Genomic DNA, 15,360 nt, shown 5'->3' with positions numbered 1-15,360 from the left:
ATGAAAGTTTTTAATTTTGATGGAGTCCATTTTATTTACAATTTCTTTTGTTGCTTGTGCTTTTGATGTCATATCTAAGAGTTCATAACTAAATCCAAGGTCATGAAGATTTTCTCCTGTTCTGTTTTTTGGTTTTAACTCTTGAAAGTAGGTCATTGATCCATTTTGATTTAATTTCTGTGCACAGTGTGAGGTAGGACTCCAACTTCTTTCTTTTGCATATGGGCATCCAGTTGTCCCAACACCATTTGTTGAAGAGACAGTTCTTTCACCAGCTACTTTTGGACACTGCTTTACCATGTGCTAATGTTAATCAGTTCTAGAACCTAAGTCCTCTAGCTGCAGTGCATCAACTGCATAGCTGTATAGTTTGCAATTCTAAGAGGTGATAGCCTTGTCCTCACCTGGTCACTTCTGTCACATACCTAAAAGGGGAGTCAGTGCTAGCTTGTCAGGATATCGTTCCTGGTGGTCAACAGATTAGCCCATGAACAGATATGTTGGGTGTTAATGCAGAGATTTGCCTTTAGCTGTCATGTAAGTTTGTTTTCTTCCAAGTAACTTCAGACAAGCGTTGTGAAAAGTACATTGTCTAAATTTTAAAAATGGGACCTAGAACCCAAGACAAAAGTAGGTGTTAGCATTTCTTTCCTAGGAAATCCTTCCCCAGAGATTTTCACCTACATGTCTGGTCAGTACTGTGTTAAGAGGCTACCCTTAACAGCAAGTGAGTCTGGGAAAGTGAGTATTTTGCTTTCAGCCTCTATATAGAGAAGGCAGGGGAGGAGACGATTGAGAATGAATGTAGAGTGAGCCATTCTATAGTACCTGACACAGAGACAGACCTGTGCACGTGTGTTTACAACCTGGTATTACTATTTGCCTGGTAAATAGACTCAGATTGCTCTGTTGCTGCCCAGTGGTCAAATAAGCTCTTGTTAAGATTCTCTAATATAAGTATACCATAGTTTTTAGTCAATAAAGGCTAGAATTAGCATATTTACATCTGAGTTGATCATTAAAACTGGGACTCTTAACCTCAGGAGAGACCAAGAAGGTCCTAGAAGTCTATAGAGATGGGGATTAAAGTTTTAAGTTGCTCCTGTCATTTCTATTTTGAAACAGATGAAATTATAGGTTTATTAACATTCATTCATTAATTCATATAATAACATAGGTACTATATGCTGGGGATGCTAAGAACTGAATTTCCAAGGTTGCGTTGTGCTTGTGGCTTTGCCGTGCACTAACTGTATAACATCAGATGTTGTACTTTGACTTGATGAAAATCTTCTCGAATACATTGTCATTGAATTTGCATAACACTTGTTAGGTAGGCAAAGAGGTGATATAATCTTCACAAGTTCACCCAGTTACGTGGCAAAAGTTGCAATTATGACCTGGTCTGTCTGAGGCCCACGCCTGTGCCTTTTCCCCACTACACTGGCATGACAGTTACCTAGGAATGATTTGTATATTCAGGCTGTCAGCTAGTATCTTATAACAGCTTCCTTTCCCACAAGTCACTGAGACAGGTCCCAGAGGGCTCACATGGGGTAAAATACCTTCAGATGTGAGAGTGCTCATGTAAGGAACAGCATACAAGTGTTTAACGTGTACCTTCTGGTAGTTAACTCAGTCACACAGGGGATGATGAGACCAGATCTTGATGCAAATAGACTGGCTCTGAGATCCGGACAGTGCTCTGTTTTCTGAATAGAATAGAGTGAAATTCAAGGAATTGCTCTGAGGAAGACAGCAGGTGACAGCTAATTGAGATTGATTTGAAGCAGGACTAGTTCTGAGTTGAAATCTGGGGCCCAGCATCCACACATACAGGTTAGTTTCTCCAAGGACCAAAGCTGCTGAGAAAAAATCATCCAACCTGAGCTTGGAGTCCTGTCACATACTCAGTAAGGGACTAACTTAGGAGTCATGTACTAGTTAGGGTCTTTATTTATTTTATTTATTTTTACATTATTGTATTGGTTTTGCCATACATTAACATGAATCTGCCCCGGGTGTACATGTGTTCCCCATCTTGAACACTCCTCCCACCTCCCTCCCCATCCCATCCCTCTGGTTCATCCCAGTACACCAGCCCCGAGCATCCTGTATCATGCATTGAACCTGGACTGGCGATTCATTTCACATATGATAATATACATGTTCCAATGCCTTTCTCCCAAATCATCCCACCCTCGCCCTCTCCCACAGAGTCCAAAAGGCTGTTCTACACATCTGTGTCTCTTTTGCTGTCTCATATACAGGGTTATCGTTACCATCTTTCTAACTTCCATATATATGCGTTAGTATACTGTATTGGTGTTTTTCTTTCTGGCTTACTTCACTCTGTGTAATAGGCTCTAGTTTCATCCAACTCATTAGAACTGATTCAAACGTATTCTTTTTAATTGCTGAGTAATATTCCATTGTGTATATGTACCACAGCTTTCTTATCCATTCGTCTGCAGATGGACATCTAGGTTGCTTCCATGTTCTGACTATTATAAACAGTGCTGCGATGAACATTGGAGTACATGTGCCTCTTTCAATTCTGGTTTCCTCAGTGTGTATGCCCAGGAGTGGGATTGCTGGGTCGTATGGCAGTTCTATTACCAGTTTTTTAAGGAATCTCCACACTGTTCTCCATAGTGGCTGTACTAGTTTGCATTCCCACCAACAGTGTAAGAGGGTTGCCTTTTCTCCACACCCTCTCCAGCATTTATTGTTTGTAGACTTTTGGATAGCAGCCATTCTGACTAGCGTGAAATGGTACCTCATTGTGGTTTTGATTTGCATTTCTCTGATTATGAGGGATGTTGAGCATCTTTTCATGTGTTTGTTAGCCATCTGTATGTCTTCTTTGGAGAAATGTCTGTTCTTTGGCCCATTTTTTGATTGGGTCATTTATTTTTCTGGAATTGAGGTGCAGGAGTTGCTTGTATATTTTTGAGATTATTCCTTTGTCAGTTGCTTCATTTGCTATTATTTTCTCCCATTCTGAAGGCTGTCTTTTCACCTTGCTTATAGTTTCCTTTGCTGTGCAGAAGCTTTTAATTTTAATTAGGTCCCATTTGTTTATTTTTGCTTTTATTTCCAATATTCTGAGAGGTGGGTCATGGAGGATCCTGCTGTGATTCATGTCGGAGAGTGTTTTACCTATGTTCTCCTCTAGGAGGTTTATAGTCTGGTCTTACAGTTAGATCTTTAATCCATTTTGAGTTTATTTTTGTGTATGGTGTTAGGGAGTGTTCTAGTTTCATTCTTTTACAAGTGGCTGACCAGTTTTCCCAGCACCACTTGTTAAAGAGATTGTCTTTACTGCATTGAATATTCTTGCCTCCCTTGTCAAAGATAAGGTGTCCATAGGTGCATGGATTTATCTCTGGGCTTTCTATTTTGTTCCATTGATCTATATTTCTGTCTTTATGCCAGTACCATACTGTCTTGATGACTGTGGCTTTGTAGTAGAGCCTGAAGTCCGGCAGGTTGATTCCCCCAGTTGCATTCTTCTTTTCTCAAGATTGCTTTGGCTATTTGAGGTTTTTTGTATTTCCATACAAATTGTGAAATTATTTGTCCTAGCTCTGTGAAATTATTTGTCCTAGCTAGTGACTGTATGGGAGAAGACAATGGCAAGCCACTCCAGTCCTCTTGCCTAGAAAATCCCATGGACCGAGGAGCCTGATAGGTTGCAGTCCATGGGGTCACAAAGAGTCGGACACGACTGAAGTGACTTAGCAGCTCTGTGAAAAGTGCCGTTGGTAGCTTGATAGGGATTGCATTGAACTTATAAATTACTTTGGGTAATATGTTCATTTTCACAATATTTATTCTTCCAATCCATGAACACGGTATATTTCTCCATCTATAAGATGCCACAAAAAAGAGAACTACAGGCCAATATCACTGATGAACATAGATGCAAAAATCCTTAACAAAATTCTAGCAATCAGAATCCACCTACACATTAAAAAGATCATACATCATGACCAAGTGGGCTTTATCCCAGGGATGCAAGGATTCTTCAATATCCGCAAATCAATCAATGTAATACACCGCATTAACAAATTGAAAAGTAAAAACCATATGATTATCTCAATAGATGCAGAGAAAGCCTTTGACGAAATTCAACATCCATTTATGATCAAAACCCTCCAGAAGGCGGGAATAGAAGGAACATTCCTCAGCATAATAAAAGCTATATATGACAAACCCACAGCAAACATTATCCTCAGTGGTGAAAAACTGAAAGCGTATCCCCTAAAGTCAGGAACAAGACAAGGGTGCCCACTCTCACCACTACTATTCAACATAGTGTTGGAAGTTTTGGCCACAGAAATCAGAGCAGAAAAAGACATAAAAGGAATCCAAATTGGAAAAGAAGAAGTAAAACTCTCACTGTTTGCAGATGACATGATCCTCTACACAGAAAACGCTAAAGACTACCAGAAAATTACTAGAGCTAATCAATGAATATAGTAAAGTTGTAGGATATAAAATCAATACACAGAAATCCCTTGCATTCCTGTAAATTAAGGAAACAATTCCATTCACCATTGCAATGAAAAGAATAAAATACTTAGGAATATATCTACCTAAAGAAACAAAAGACCTATACATAGAAAACTATAAAACACTGGTGAAAGAAATCAGAGAGGACACTAATAGTTACAGTCTTTATGACCTCACCCTTGGCAGCCCTTCTAATGGCTTCCACTTTCTCACATACCTGCTAGATTCCAACATTAGCTCAAAATTCCTCAGGTACTAATAATTGCTTTTGTGTGTGTGTGTGCACGCGCCTGTGTTTGGCTCTGTTGTTTTTCTCTGCCTGAAACGCTTTTGATCATCTAATAAATTGTCTTTGTGTCAGCCCAAATTCTTATTCTGACTCTGGCTCCTAGACCCTGCTGCACTTCTGCAGGTAGCATCTTGTGACTCCGTAACAGTAGTTGACACATTGCGTTGGAATGACCTGTGTGTGATGCGGCTCTGTCTTTAGGTCAGATACTACAGCTTGGCTCATTCAACATCCAACTTCCAACCATCTGATTAATATTCCTCCATATGGAAATCAGCAAACAAGGAAATAACGTTTGCCTTCCCAGATTCCTTTGCAGCCATGGGTGACCCAATGACATAGGCTTCGGTCAATGAAATGTAGGTCAGAGTTCCTTGGGAGGGCTTTCTAGGATGAAAGACAATTTTAAAAGAAAAGGCTTTTGGCTCTTCCCCCTTCTGGCTTAGAAGGCACATGCAATGTCAAGAGATAAAGCAACCGTATTGTGACCATGAGGAATAAAGTTATGATGGCTCAGAAAAGGTTAAAGATGCCTGATTCTTTGCACCTTTGAGAGATACACCAGTTCTAAACTATCTTCCTCTGGACTTCTTGTGTGGGGGGAAAAGAAAATCTGTCATTACCCCTATTTGTCTAGGTTTCTGTTGGTAGGGCTTTGCTATTTGTTTCTGAAAATATTCTTACCTTCACTAGATCTACAAAATCTTTCAGAACTTGGAGTTCTATTTTACTCATTGGTGTATTCTCAAGGCCTAGCAGAGGCATATAAAATATTTTTGGAATGAAGAATAAAAATTAATTTAGCAGAGAGCTGCATAGTACCTCACAGTGCCTGGCATTCAAAAAATATGAGTTTTCTTCATCTTTTTTTATCCTTGTACTTGTTTATTGTAATCATTCCACTTTAACATGTGTGAAATCAGGATGTATTTTATTTTACAGTGGATGGGCATGTATTGTAGGACTTAATTTTCTTCCCTTAAAGCTATTCTTCCAGTGATGCATCTTAAACTCCAAGTTATTTTAGAATCTAGGGACGGTTCCATTTTAACTACCAAGAGACAAAGGACCCTGTCATGCTCAATATGGTCAGCAGCTCTTAAAAAAATCTTAGTGTCGCCAGTGCTCAGCAAATAATACTCACGGATGCCTTCCAGGACAGCATGTTCATTTCTCTACTTTGAGCCCAGGGGTTGCAGCAGAGCAGAAGCCCGGTGAATATTTCTTTATGACTCACGGCAGGTAACAGTGCATCACAGACCTTGCTATGGGCTGGCGAAGGAGTGAGTGGTTATGCAGAACAATAAATAAAGGAGTCACCTAGAAATGGAAGGGTCGCGGTCTGGATTTCCCTGGTGGTCGAATGGTTAAGCATCCACCTTCCAATGCAGGGGAGGCGAATTCAACGCCTAGCCTGGGAACTAAGACCTCACATGCTGTGAGGCAACTAAGCCCGCAGTGCTGCAACTAGAGAGAAGTCTGCGCCCCACAGCCAGGAAAAACAAGGAGTGTGCATGTGGCAGCTAACACCTGACACAGCCAAATATTTCTAAAAAGAAAGGTTATAGATAATTTGAGCAGGTAACATTAACAGGAGACGCAGCACGGGGACATGGAGATTAAGGAAAAAGAAAATTCTGTGTAATAGTCCTGACAATACCGGATGTTCCACTTCCATGTCCCATGCTTACATGTTTATACTGGTTGTGAACCACTGGTGTATTAATAGATTCATTTGAGTTCTCTGACAACTTTGAATCTCTATAAGCCTATGTTCTTTACTGGGGGCAGAAAAGTAGGAAAACTAATATTTGAATATTATTTGGAATTTAATTAACATCATTCAGCACCTTAATCTGAACTTTTAGAATACTTCCTTTCAACATTATAGAAAGAAATAGTATTATTCCCTGGTGGCTCAGCAGTAACGAATCTGCCTTCAATGCAGGAGACTTGATATCAATCCTTGGGTTGGGAAGATGCCCTGGAAGAGGGCATGGCAACCCACTCCAGTATTCCTGCCTGGAAAATCCCATGGAGAGAGGAGCCTGGCAGGCTGCAGTCTATAGGGTGTATAGAGTCGGATACAACTGAAGTGACTAAGCAGCAGCAGCATGACAGCCACCAAAAAATGGCACAATGAAGATGATAGACAGAGGTGATCATATTTTATAACTATTTTATAAGCCAAGTTCAATAAGTTATCCTTCAGGTGGAGGGTTGTATTGTTGTTTGTAGGTTTTTGCTTTCCCCATCTCCTGGAAGAGGCTTGTACATATCTGCCCATGCTCTTGACTTCTGGAGTAGTATGTTTCCATGCAGTGATTTTTTGTAATGGTTGCATGTCATGTATTAGCCAATGGGATGTGAGCAGGTGCAACAAATACCCACATCTAAGCAGAAGCTTAAAGAGGCGTTTCAAAAATTCCTGTAGCCCTCTGGTTTCTACTCTTTTCAGAGCTAGTACATCTCAGATTGGGGCTGCTTCTTTAGCCTGGACCTGGGAATAGGAAGACAAGCCATTGGCTGGACCAGAAACATGGGATCCATGGTATTGTAATCCACTAAGATTTGGGACTTCCCTGTTGGTCCAGTGGTTAGGAATCCGCCAGTCAATGCAGGAGACACATGTTCAATCCCTGTCTGGGAGGATTCCACATGCCTTTGGAGCAACTAAGCCCAGGCGCCACAACTACTGAGCCTACGGTCTAGAGCCAATGAGCCACAACTACTGAAACCCCTGCACCTAGAGCCCAAGCTCCACAACAAAGATCAGCCCCCACTCGCTGCAACTAGAGAAAGGCCACACACAGCAACGAAGACCAAGCGCAGCTAAAGATGAATAAATAAATTTGTTACTAAAGCAAAGATGACAAATAGGACTGGTTAATAAAACAAAAAAGTAAAAAATTTAAATTAGCTAATGGTTAGCATCTCAATGACTTCCCTCGTGGCTCAGATGGTAAAAGTGTCTGCCTACAATGCGGGAGACCTGGGTTTGATGCCTGGGTCGGGAAGATCCCCTGGAGAAGGAAGTGGCAACCGACACCAGTACTCTTGCCTGGAAAATCCCATGGGCAGAAGAGCCTGGTAGGCTACAGTCTATGGGGTCGCAAAGGGTCGGACGTGACTGAGCGACTTCACTTCAATACTAGCCTCTCAATATAATTCCGCACTTTATCTTCCCAGGCGGCAGAGTGGTAAGGAATCTGCCTTCGAAAACAGGAAATGCAGACACACAGGTTTGATCCCTGCATCGGGAAGATCCGCTGGAGAAGGAAATGGCAACCTACTCCGGTATTCTTGCCTGGGAAGTTCCATGGACAGAGGAGCCAGGTGGGCTCCAGTCCATGAGATGGCAAAGAGTCAGACACGACTGAACAACTTTGCACATACAAGATGTGTGAGTCAGGGTTTCAGAAGTCCGAGCCAGTGACCGGCGGCGAAGAGCGGGTCTCAGCGGCCTCGAAAAATCCTGCAAAAATGTCTCTGTACCCATCTCTTAAAGACCCGAAGGTAGACAAGGTGATTCAGGCTCAGACTGCCTTTTCTGCGAACCCTTCAACCCAGGTCTGAAGCCTCTGCTCCCATCTCTCAAGATGGAAATCTCTATCCTAAGCTATATCCGGAGCTCCCTCAGTACGTGGGCCTGAGTTTAAATGAAGAAGAAATACGTGCAAATATGGCCTTGGTCCCTGGAGCACCAAGTCAGGGGCAGTTGGTGGCACGGCCTTCCAGCATGAACTACATGGTGGCCCCTGTCACTGGTGGTGACACTGGGATCCGCAGAGCAGAGATCAAGCAAGGGATCCGAGAAGTCATCTTCTGCAAGGATCAAGATGGAAAGATCGGGTTCAGGCTGAAATCCATAGACAACGGTATATTTCTTCAGGTTGTCCAGGCCAATTCTCCGTCCTCCCTGGTGGGCCTGCGGTTTGGGGACCAGGTGCTGCAGATAAACGGCGAGAATTGTGCTGGCTGGAGCTCGGACCGGGCGCACAGGTGCTCAAACAGGCTTTCGGAGAGAAGATCACCATGGCCGTTCGGGACAGGCCCTTTGAACGGACAATCACCATGCATAAGGACAGGACTGGACACGTTGGCTTTGTTTTTCAAAATGGAAAAATCACATCCATATAAAAGAGAGTTCTGCACCTAGAAACGGTCTTCTCGCGGAACGTAAGGTCTGTGAGGTCAACGTACAGAACGTCATCGGACTGAAGGACTCTCAAATCGCAGACATATTATCCACAGCTGGAAATACAGTTACTATTACAATCATGCCTGCTTCTATCTTTGAACACATTATTAAACGGATGGCGCCAAGCATTATGAAAAGCTTGATGGATCACACCGTTCCTGAGGTTTAGAAGTCACGGCACAGTGGAAACTTCCCGGAAGTTCTCCCGTTTACGTCCTGGGCAACTGACCTTCTATTACGCACATGAAGCTCTCTAGGAGCCAGCGAGCATACGCTGCATGAGGGCTTCCTGTCCTACAGGAGGGCTGGGAATCCTACTGTTCGATCCAGTATATCTTGTTCAGACATCAAGATAGTTGTAGCCTTACCCTGGTTTTACAGTCGAAAAGACTTTCACAGACTAGTTTCTTTACTGGAGACCTGATGCTTTCACAAGCCTTGTGAGTAGGATGACTGCTACAGGCTCAGCTCTGTTAGAACCATCACCTCACCTTGATGTGGAGCAGTGCTTTAGTTCTGTGCTGTATCTGCATTTTTACTGTGTCACCATAGTGCATTTAGAATTACTTTTCTTCAGTTCTGTGTGTAACACCAGCTAAGTAACACTGGTTTCATTCCATGTAAGCATTGCTAGACAGTGTGTGTAGCTGCAAGAGACTTAGTGATTGTCATTACATTTTATCTACCTTCACTTAATACGCTTGAACTGTCGCCTTAACTAAGCATCTAGAATAAAAGCCAACATGTAATGATTGTTGCCTTTCTAAACCCAGACGCAGTTCTGCATTCACCTGAGATGTACACTAACCCTGCACAGTCTGACAGTACATCCTGAGCTAGCACAGCTGCTGACTTGCATTTGAGATTTTTTAGTCCTTCCTTGTGTAATGGGAACTTCTTTCTTCTAAAAGTAACTGATATCACTTTTTGAGAAATGAAGCACTATATATTTAATGTAAAAATTCTTGTACTAAATAGAATGAGCCTTGACTCCTTTTTCATGTGTAGATTAAGTGGGCTAAGACCTGATTGTGGCATTTACACAGTATGTAACCTAGCTGCCCCTGGACGGTCTCAGGACACTGTCCTGGTCATGTGTTCCATTTCCTGCCTCCTCCCTGCTCACAGAATGACACATCATCCTAATTTTTTCCCCTCTCTTTGGCTTATGCCTATTCTATTTTAATTAAAAATGTATAAATAAAAAAAAGATGTGAGTCATCGTCACAGTAATTATACTTCAAACTTAAATCTAAAAATTTACTTCCATTACTATCTGAATCATTTGTACTCTTTAAAATTGTATCCAGAAAACAATATTTTCACTGGGTTTTATAGCATATAAGCTTTTTAGGGTTAAGAAAGACTTTTTCAAATTTTTGAATCCATAACAATCTTGAATATCCTGAAGGTCCATGGCCTTATGTGACTTTGGAACAGATTTCCAAAGTTTGAACCAGAGTATTAGGAGAGAGGGGGAGGAAAAGAGGTAATTCTGGATAAATTCTTTAGAACAAGACAAAGTAGATCCTCCTGAGACAGAAACTCAGAAAATTTACAGTGGGATTGTCATGACATAAAAGTTAAAGGTTAATTGCGCAAACCTATGAATGCAGTTGAGTACATGTGCTACTGTTATGGTTTTTGTATACTCTGAGCTTAAAAATACAAATAATATTTTCCTAGATCCATGTTCCCTAGACAAAATGTGTTGTGACTTTTCTAAAACATGAAATTACTGCCATCTTACGATTCTGAGCTCTGTGGGCAATCATGTCTTTTTTCAACAGTACTTCAGACAGAATTTTTACTGTAGGAAACACTTTGCAAAATGTATTTAAGTGACAGAATAAAGTTTTAAGAGTATCTGCAGCTGACAAAGTGATTCAGCAGCATTCAACGTCTTAGAAAGGAAGACAGAGTATAATAGTGGTCAATTGCTCTTGAGTAAGTCATTCTCTTGAGATCAGATTCCTGATTTGCTAAAAGTGGGGTTTGCTCTAAATGGTTACTAAGTTCCCTTCTAGCTATTACATTTTAGACTTAAAAAATTGTTTTAATCTTGGGATTGTTTTAGATTTACAGAAAAGTTGTGAAGATAATACAGAGAGTTCTAAATGTTGTTTCCCCTATTAAAAACATCTTACCTTACTGTGGTACATCTGTTACCACTAAAACCAATATTGATACATTATTATTAACTTAAGTCCATACTTGATTCTGACTTCCTTAGCTTTTGCCTCATGTCGTTTTACTGTCCTAGGATCCCATCCAGGATACAACATGCCATTTAGTCATCACATCCCCTCAGGCTTCTTTTGGCTGTGACAGTTTCTTGGACTTTCCTTGACCCTTTTGAGAAGTTCTAAGTCATGTGTTTTATAGAACCTCCCTCAATCGAGATTTGCATGGTGTCTTTCTCCTGATTAGACTGGGGTTGTGGGTTTGAGAGAAGGCCCTAAAAGTAAAGTGCCTTTGCCCTCCTGTGATATCAAGGGTATGTATAGTCATCCTGGTCAAGTGATGCTGATCCTGAACACCTGGCTGAGGTCGTGTTGGTCACCTTTCTCCACTGCTCCTGGCCAAGTTGCCCTCTTTGGAAGATCACTGTGCAGTGCATGCAGAAGGAGTGGTAGCTATGGCGTTTCTAATAGATTATTTGGAATTCTTCCTCATGGGAGATTTGCCTCTTCTCTTCCGTTTATTTATTCAGTCATTTATTTTTATCACCATGAGCTCATAGATATTTATTTTATGCATTAGGATATATTCCAATACTACTTTATTTTATTGCTCAAATTGTTCCAACTTTGGCCATTGAGAGCTCTTTCAGTTTGCTCCTGTGCCCTTTTGATGTATATACCCAGTCACTTTTTTTTTTAGCACTTCTTTACTTTCTGACATGATAATGCTCCAGGCTTATCTTATATACTTCCCCACTCCTAGAGTCAGCCATTTCTTCAAGGTGCCCTTTTATTAGAGCATAGTATTAGAAACCAAGACCTGAATTCTAGATGCATTTGTTGCTACTGAGTGAGATGCGGTTATTTCTAGGCCCTCAACTGAGGACAGGAAAATAAGTGTATATGTGCTAATCCATGCATATCTTTGCATATTTCTATATGGAACCATCTGAATCTATACGAAGCTACACTTGAGTTCACACCTATGTCTCTGACCCTAATCCATTACCACATGGATCTTCCTAGACATCTCCCCTTGCTCATCTGTAACCTTCCACTCCAAGAGTAGAAAACCTGGCTCCCAACACCTGTCATCCATTTACCTAATTGTTCCATTCCAGTGTGTATGTATAGGGACTTCAGAATTGTTAACCCATCCTCCTCAGGGAACAACTTTGTCAACTGCAGTAGAGTCCTGCTTTGCACAGTTCCTTTCGCCTGAGTCTTATAGACTCCACTCATTTCAAACATTGCTTAGACTAGCACCTTTCCCCCCATGTCCTTCAGTGAAGTTGTTCTATGGTTTGCTGTCATAATAACAGCATTCTTTTGTCACATTCTGCCTCCCATCTTGGGAATTCCCAAAATTTCTAAATGATTTTTTTTAATTTGCACACATTAGGGGTCAGTCTTCGTGCTTTGTGTCTAGGTTTTGACAGATGCTTAGAGTCACATATCCACCATTACAGTATCCTACCGGAGAAGGCAATGGCACGCCACTCCAGTCCTCTTGCCTAGAAAATCCCATGGACGGAGGAGCCTGGTAGGCTGCAGTCCGTGGGGTCGCTAAGGGTCGGACACGACTGAGCGACTTCACTTTCACTTTTCACTTTCACACATCGGAGAAGGAAATGGCAACCCACTCCAGTGTTCTTGCCTGGAGAATCCCAGGGATAGAGGAGCCTGGTGGGCTTCCGTCTGTGGGGTCACACAGAGTCGGACACGACTGAAGTGACTTAGCAGCAGCAGCAGCAGCACAGTATCCTACAGAGTAGTTTCAGCATCCTAAAAATATCCTGTGCTTCACCTGTTCAACCCTCCTCCTTTCTACTGATCCGTTTACTGTTATAGCTTGACTTTTTCTAAAATTGGATATAAATGTAATCATTTGTGTAGGCTTCCCAGGTGACACTAGTGGTAAAGAACCCACCTGCCAATGTAGAATATATAAGAGATGCAGGTTTGATCCCTGGGTTGGGAAGATCCCCTGGAGGTGGGCATGGCAACCCACGCCAGTATTCTTGCCTAGAGAATCCCATGGACAGAAGAACCTGGTAGACTATAGTCCATAGGGGCGCAAAGAGTTGGACCTGACTGAAGCAACTTAGCACTCACGTAATCATTTATGTAGCTACAAATGTAGCCTCAGATTGGCTTCTTTCATTAAACAAGATGCATTTAGGGTTTACCCATGTCTTTTTATGGCTTGTTAGATCATTCCTTTTTAAAATCACCAAATAATATTCCATTGTACGAGTGACTATATTTTAAAAGACACATTTGCCTATTGAAGGACATCTTGGTTGCTTCCAGCTTGAGGTGATTATGAATAAAACTGTTACCTACATTTGCATGCTGGTTTTTTGTGTGCACCTAAGCTTTCAAGTCAATTGTGTAAATACCTAGGACCACAACTGCTGGACTGTTGGTATGTTTAACTTATTAACAAACTGACAAACTGTCTTCCATAGTGGCTGTAGCATTTAGCATTCCTGTCATCAACGAATAAGAATTCCCGTTGCTTCTAATCCTCACTGTAAGTTGCTATTGTCAATTAAAATTGTTTTTAAGCCTGATAGGTGTGTGTTGGTACTGTATTGTCATTTTAATTTGTATTTTCCCATTGACAAATGATGTTGGGTACCTTTTCATATGCTTATTTGCTACTATATTTAGTAATGTGTCCATTCAAATATTTTGTCCATTTATTAATTGAGTTGTTAGTTTTCTTATTGTTGAGTTTTGAGAGTTGTTTATGTATTTTGTTTACAAGTTCCTTATTGGATTTGTGTCTTGCAAATGTATTCTGCCAGAAATGTATTCTGTCATTTCATTCTCTTAACAGAGTCTTTCACAGAGCAGTAGTTTTTAATTTTAATAAAGCCAAACATGTCAATTTTTACTTTCTTGGATCACATTTTTGGTAGTAGTGTATCCAAAACCTCATCACCAAACCCAAAGTCATGTAGATTTTCTCCGGTTTCTTCTCCTAGAGGTTTCAAAGTTTTGTACTTAGATCTAGCTGTTTTGAGTTCACTTTTATAAAGTCTGGAGATTTTTTTGAAGTAGAGGTTTTGAGATAGTTCACATACCATACCATTCATCTATTTAAAATTTACAGTTCAGGGACTTCCCAGGTGGTCCAGTGGTTAAGAATCTACCTGCCAGTGCACAGGACATGGGTTTGATCCCTGGTCTGGGAGGATCCCACATTGTGTGGACCCCATGAGTGCTAAGCCAGTGCTCTAGAGCCCACACTCCACAGCAAGAGAAGCTACCGCAATAAGAAGCCCACGGACCACAGCTAAAGAGTAGCCCCCTCCACTCACCACAACTAGAGAAAGCCTGAGTGCAGCAACGAAGACCCGGTGCAGAAATAAATAAACAAAACATGAAAAAGTGTACAATTCAGTGCTTTTTAGCACCTTTATTAACATTTTCTTTGCCTCAAAAAGAATCCCTGTAGACTTAACTATCACTTCAATATCCCCCCAACCTCCCCCAGCCTAAGCAACCACTAATCTGTTTTTAGTCTCTATAGATTTATTTATTTGGAACATTTCATGTAAATGGAATAATATAATATATGACCTTCTGTGACTTATTTCTTTCACTTAGCTTAATATTTTCAAGGCTCATCCATACTGTCGCATGTATCAATACTTAGTTCCTTCTTATTGCCAAATAATATTCCATTGTACACAGATAGAAGTTTCTTTTGTTTATTCATCAGTTGGTGGACATTTGGGGTATTTTCACTTTTTTGGCTATTATGAATAATGCTTCTTTGAGCTTTCTTGTACAAGTTTTTGTACAAATATATGCTTTTATCTTGGGTATATACTCAGGAGTAGAATTGCTGGCTCATTTTGTAACTTTATGTTTAAACACTTGAGTAGATGCCAGACTGGTTTTCAAAGGAGCTGCACCATTTTACATTCCCACCAGCAGTGGGAATCTCTGATTTCCAATTTCTCTATATCTTTGCCAATAATTATTATCTGAGGTTTTCATTATAGTTATCTAGTAGATAGTATAGTGGTATTTCATGGTTTCAATTTGCATTCTCCTGATGACTAAAAATATCAATCATTTTTTTCATGAGCTTATTGGCCATTTGTATAGCTTCTTTGGAGAAAGGTCTATTCAGATTCTTTTCCTATGTTAAA

The 15,360-nt window shown here is 40.9% G+C and overlaps 1 pseudogene; it reads left to right on the top strand.

Moving 5' to 3' along the window:
* The first annotated feature begins 6,663 nt into the window (after positions 1–6,663).
* On the top strand, positions 6,664–10,178 carry LOC129537921 (syntenin-1 pseudogene; annotated as a pseudogene).
* Positions 10,179–15,360: the final 5,182 nt, after the last annotated feature.

The sequence above is a fragment of the Moschus berezovskii genome, chromosome 2, assembly GCF_049115385.1.
Source record: "Moschus berezovskii isolate FMDL1 chromosome 2, NW_MosBer_1.0, whole genome shotgun sequence".
NCBI classification, from domain to species: domain Eukaryota; kingdom Metazoa; phylum Chordata; class Mammalia; order Artiodactyla; family Moschidae; genus Moschus; species Moschus berezovskii.
The sequence above is the reverse complement of the archived record's forward strand: the minus strand, read 5'-3'. Positions and strand labels throughout refer to the sequence as shown.